Below are 6,194 nucleotides of genomic sequence, written 5' to 3'. Positions count from 1 at the left end.
AAAATAATTTCAATCACTATTAGGTACATGTTATCTAATGGCTTTACACAATGGATGCGTTATGTAGATGAATGTCATACTTCTAAACCAGTGAGTAAAGCTTTGTATATGCATTGCTGCTGCTAACCTGTCCACAGGACATAGTTAGCTTTGCTTTAGGCTTCAGACAAAGGAACATACGGCAGTGACAGCACTCTGTGTCGCTGTTTATAATCATGAATGCTGTGTTTACAAATCCTGTATGGAACCTATTTTCTTAGTTGTGAAGGAAAACAGTTGATGTGCAATTCTTGTGTGTGTTTGTAGGTTAAAACAAGAATTATTTATTCCAAGAATTTTTGGACCATGTATAAATTCAGCTAATGTTTTCCAATTCTGTCAAAAATGAAAAAAATATAAAATAAATAAACTGTCAGATTTTGTACTGAAAGAAAAAGGAAAATAAATAACACAATGACACAGTCCTCACAGTTATATATTGTACTATGCACAGGGGATGCATGTGTCATCGTCTGATGCGTCAATCTTTCCATTTTTATCAAATTAATGGGTGTCCTGTTCCAAACCAACAAACACCAAGGAAGAAAAGGTTTATTCAAATAGTTCCCAGCATAAAGTTCAAAATCCTGGGTTTATCAACGGGACCTGGGTTCAAATGTAAAAAGTTGTAAATATGCATATGTATTTTGCAGCCACACGTGCTTCCATCTAGACAATGTCTTTTTTAGTGATTAAAAGATTTTGACATCAATATACCGTGATTTTTTCATCATCTTGTGCGTCATGGCGGTGTAATCAGAGACTGTTGGCAGTCAATTTTCCTGCCTGATGACTCACAGAAAAGTATAGCATCTCCAGGTTTGAAACTGCAGCAGTGAGACAGTACAGAGTGTGTCGGGTCAGACAACCAGATCAGTGGTGCTTTTAGTCAGAGACATCAATTTCCATATCAAAGCTCACCAGAGTTTACTCAAAACTTCCTGTGAAGCAGTGTGCATTAAATTTGCGCATTTAAGGGGAACCTCAGAAATGTATGGTATTTTGTATGCAGAAATTTGCAGACATAAACCCAGTGTGGCCATTTTAGTCACCAGGGAGGCCAGTGTGGAGTGACATAAAAGTATACTCATAAAAATAAAGCTGCTACAAAAGGTTCTTTGTGCAATGCCATAGAAGAACAACTTCTGGTTCCATAAAGAACCATTTTTTCTGGTAAGTTCATATAGGTAAAGAACCTTAAGATGGAGTGATGGATTTTTAAACCTTAATAAGTTTCTTCGCACTCACACATCCCTTGAACAAACTAAATTCTTTATGAAACCAAAAGTGGTTCTTCTTATGGCATCACCCAAAGAACACTTAGTAGCACTTTTCTATTTAAGAGTGAATGGTAGGTCTGTAAATTGAGCTTGGAGGTGTGGGTGGGTCTGTAACACCAGACCTCACTATTCTTCAGAGCCTTCTGGAGGTATCTTGGGCTTAAATCTGTGAAACACTGATGAGTAGAGGTGCCTACCTGGTAGTCTTGCATTGCCAGAATATCTAAGGAGCCTTAAAGGGTTGGTGTGGTACAGTGGGAACACCATTGACTCCCATGTGAGAGACATGGGTTCGATTCCAGGTCTGGGCAACAGTCTGTGCTACACCAATAAAGAGTCCTTGGGCAAGTCTCCTAACACTGCGTTGGCCATCCATCCATCTGAAACCGCTTCCATCCATCCATTATCTGAAACCGCTTATCCAATTCAGGGTCAAGGTGGGTCCTACCTGAAATCATTGGGCGCAAGGCAGGAATACACCCTGGATGGGGTGCCAGTCCTTCACAGGGCAACACACACACTCAAACATTCACTCACACACTCACACCTAGGGTCACTTTCTGAGTGACCAATGTCTGTTTTTCCACCTGGAGGAAACCCACACAGACACGGGGAGAACACACCAACTCCTCAGACAGTCACCCGGTGCGGGAATCAAACCCACAACCTGGAGCTGTGTAACTGCGACACTACCTGCTGAGCCACCGTGTCACCCCCACTGCGTTGGCCTACCTGTAATTCCAGTAACCTTGTGAGTCACTCTGTATAAGATGCCAAAATGCCATAAATGTAAAAGTGGACGAGGACTGCCTGCTACTGCAGGAAAGTTAATTTGACTGACACAAAAAAGGGCCAATCACAAGCCTGCTATTTAGAGAATCAATCAGAAAGCACCTGGCAGAATCTTGACAGTCAGGCCAGTTTAACGCAATGAAAGTATCAGACTCTTTGAAAACTTGTGGGTGCAGCATCAGGGGCTGAGACTACCTACCTGATGACCCCTGTGAAAAGCCAGAGACTGACTGGGTGTTTTGAGTACAGATGAGGGGGAAAGGGCTGGGCTCAATGAGTAGCCTTGGTTGTTAAAAGTAGCTGGTTGCTGATCGGGTCATAAATGACCACAGAAACCTTAGTGGTTAGGTGTAGAATACTATTTCTTTTAAATATTCAAAGATAGTTGATAGAAGAAATGATGTGGTTGCAGGTGGGAAGAGAGTCGAGTGGGCCCTAATTCAATGTCTAATGAACTGGTATATTATATTTTACATCTTACCCTGTGTATAATTACAGTTAATGGTTTTGACACTGGCTTCTTGCAGCTCGTGTGGCCACTGAGGGAGTGAAGGATCATGGGAGTCACCTGGTATTTCTCACTGCTGGTGCTGTAAGTCTTACCACTGATTACCAAGTGTTTTTAAGAGGTGTTTCAATAAATTTAGTTATTATGTTGTCTCTGGTTTGAGAGGGAGTGCCCTTCATCCTTTTCCTCCTTCCTGACAGCGTCATTGTGTCTCACTGTCAAGATGAGGGTGATTTCAGCAAGTACAAAAGCCTGCATCCCAACTTTGTCAGCGTGGACTGGATGACGAAATGTGTTCCAGACGATAGGCCCCTCTCTTCTGTGACCATTCCAGGAACACACAGAAGCATGAAGAGCAGAGGCATTAATAAGTATTCTAGATTCCAGGCATGGAAACTTACAAATCAGTTTTACGCCGGAGTGCGTTTTTTTGACGTCTCTCTTTGGACACTCTTTGGCAAACTGTACGTTGGAAACAATGAGCTTAAAAGGAAAGGTTTTGAACATGTGTTGAACAAGTTTCAGATCCTTCTGGTAGGTCATAAGTCTGAAGCAGTGCTGTTGAGGCTTACTGGGGAAGAAAATGCAATTAGCATAGCCAAGGAAATGTTGACAAAAAAGGCCGTTCTTCCAGTTTGGAAGGAGAGCACCATTCCTACAATGGGTGAAGCACGAGGTAAGATCATCCTAATTCAGAGCTCAGATTTTGATTGGGGTCTTCCAGTCCACGCCATGGTGTTGGGTAAGCAAGGTAAGGAAAAGGAGATGAAGGCACATGTGAAAAAAGCTTCTGAGCACTGCACACGTGAGATGATGCTCACTGACACAGGTGCCAAAGGCGAGATCCCAGAAAATGTGGCCAAAATACTAAACAAACAGCTTGACGATCACCTCCTGACCCTTTATACATCCAAGGAGAAGCCCTCTTGTGTAGGGATGTTTGCCCTAGATTTTCCAGGTCCAAAGCTCATTCAGCAGATTATCAGCTTCAACTGCCCATCGGGGAGTGGCTCCAGCCAGGGTCCAGATACAGGCAAGGATGGAGTTGTGGCCCAAGTTGAAACTGAGGAGGAAAAACCTGAACCCACACCAGAACCAGCACCTGCACCGACACCTGAACCTGCACCAGAACCAGAACCCGCACCAGAACCCGCACCCGAACCAGCACCCGAACCCACACCAGAACCTGCACCTGAATCAGAACCAGCCCCTGAACCGGAACCTGCACCAGAACCTGCACCTGAACCAGAACCAGCCCCTGAACCAGAACCAGCACCTGAACCAGAACCAGCACAAGAACCTGCACCTGAACCAGAACCAGCCCCAGAACCAGCACCGGAACCAGCACCAGAACCTGCACCTGAACCAGAACCAGCACCGGAACCTGCACCTGAACCAGCACCAGAACCTGCACCTGAACCAGAACCAGCCCCAGAACCAGCACCGGAACCAGCACCAGAACCTGCACCTGAACCAGAACCAGCCCCTGAACCAGAACCAGCACCGGAACCAGCACCAGAACCTGCACCTGAACCAGAACCAGCCCCTGAACCAGAACCAGCACCGGAACCAGCACCAGAACCAGCACCTGAACCAGAACCAGAACCAGAACCTGCACCTGAACCAGCACCAGAACCTGCACCTGAACCAGAACCAGCCCCAGAACCAGCACCGGAACCAGCTCCTGAACCAGCACCAGCACCTGAACCAGAACCAGCACCAGAACCTGCACCTGAACCAGAACCAGCCCCTGAACCGGAACCTGCACCTGAACCAGAACCAGCACCTGAACCAGAACCAGCACCAGAACCTGCACCTGAACCAGCACCCGAACCAGAACCAGCACCTGAACCCGCACCAGAACCTGTACCTGAACTAGAACCAGCACCTGAAACAGAACCAGCCCCAGAACCTGCACCTGAACCAGAACCAGCACCTGAACCTGAACCAGCTCCTGAACCAGAACCTGCACCTGAACCAGCTCCTGAACCAGAACCAGCACCGGAACCTGCACCTGAACCAGAACCAGCACCTGAACCTGAACCAGCTCCTGAACCTGAACCAGAACCAGAACCTGCACCTGAACCAGCTCCTGAACCTGAACCAGCTCCTGAACCAGAACCAGCACCGGAACCTGCACCTGAACCAGAACCAGCACCGGAACCAGCACCAGAACCTGCACCTGAACCAGAACCAGCCCCTGAACCAGCACCAGAACCTGCACCTGAACCAGAACCAGAACCAGCACCTGAACCTGCACCAGAACCTGCACCTGAACCAGAACCGGCCCCTGAACCAGAACCAGCACCGGAACCCGCACCAGAACCTGCACCTGAACCAGAACCAGCCCCTGAACCAGAACCAGCACCTGAACCAGAACCTGCACCTGAACCAGCACCAGAACCTGCACCTGAACCAGAACCAGCCCCAGAACCAGCACCGGAACCAGCACCAGAACCTGAACCAGAACCAGCTCCTGAACCAGAACCTGCACCAGCACCAGAACCTGCACCAGAACCGGAACCAGCACCAGAACCTGAACCTGAACCAGAAACTGAACCAGAACCAGAACCAGCCCCAGAACCAGCACCAGCACCAGAACCTGAACCTGAACCAGCTCCTGAACCAGAACCTGCACCAGAACCTGCACCTGAACCAGCACCAGAACCAGCCCCAGAACCAGCACCGGAACCAGCACCAGAACCTGAACCAGAACCTGCACCTGAACCAGCACCAGCACCAGAACCAGCACCGGAACCAGCACCAGAACCAGAACCTGCACCAGAACCTGCACCTGAACCAGCACCAGAACCTGCACCTGAACCAGAACCAGCACCGGAACCAGCACCAGAACCTGAACCTACACCAGAAGCAAAACCTGCACCAAAGCGTAAAATAATTATCAAAAAGATCTGTCATGTTGTTCACAGACATAAAAAGGCCTCTCCTCTACCTTCATAAATGTTTATTAATCAGTTTGTTTGCAGCACATTGAAAACTACATTTAGAGCCTATCAAATCTCACACAAGAACCAGCATCTGAACCAGAACACAAACCAGAGCCAGAATCAGAACCATGTAGAATCAGAGACCAAATCCCTTTGGATACTTAAGGGGACCTCTAGTGCAGCTGAGTGTGACTGGTCAGAGTTCACACTGTGGGGGAAAGTTTGAAATAAATGTGCTGCTGGATAAAATACTGTCAAATGTCATGTTTGATTGTTTGGTAATCATTCATTCATTCATAAATTTGTTAATTAATTAATTCATTCATTCAACCATCCATCCATTCGTTGTTTGTAACATCCAGATCAGGAGGATGGCAGTAGGTCTTACCCAAAGTCAACAACCGTTAATGTTTACTACACAAGATTGGTGTCATGCATTGTGGACACAATTTAGTGATTAACACTCAGTGTAAAACTTCAGAATTAACACTGGCCTAACGCTGACCCTAAGATTTACACTAACAGTAACCTCGAACATGTCTTCACCTTCTGAATTATTGATTTACCTTATGGACCGTACAATGAAGTAAAGCACCCACGGTGTGAGTGTGTAAATATGGTTTCCTC

Source organism: Hoplias malabaricus, chromosome 4, assembly GCF_029633855.1.
Source record: "Hoplias malabaricus isolate fHopMal1 chromosome 4, fHopMal1.hap1, whole genome shotgun sequence".
Taxonomy (NCBI): Eukaryota; Metazoa; Chordata; class Actinopteri; order Characiformes; family Erythrinidae; genus Hoplias; species Hoplias malabaricus.
The sequence above is the reverse complement of the archived record's forward strand: the minus strand, read 5'-3'. Positions refer to the sequence as shown.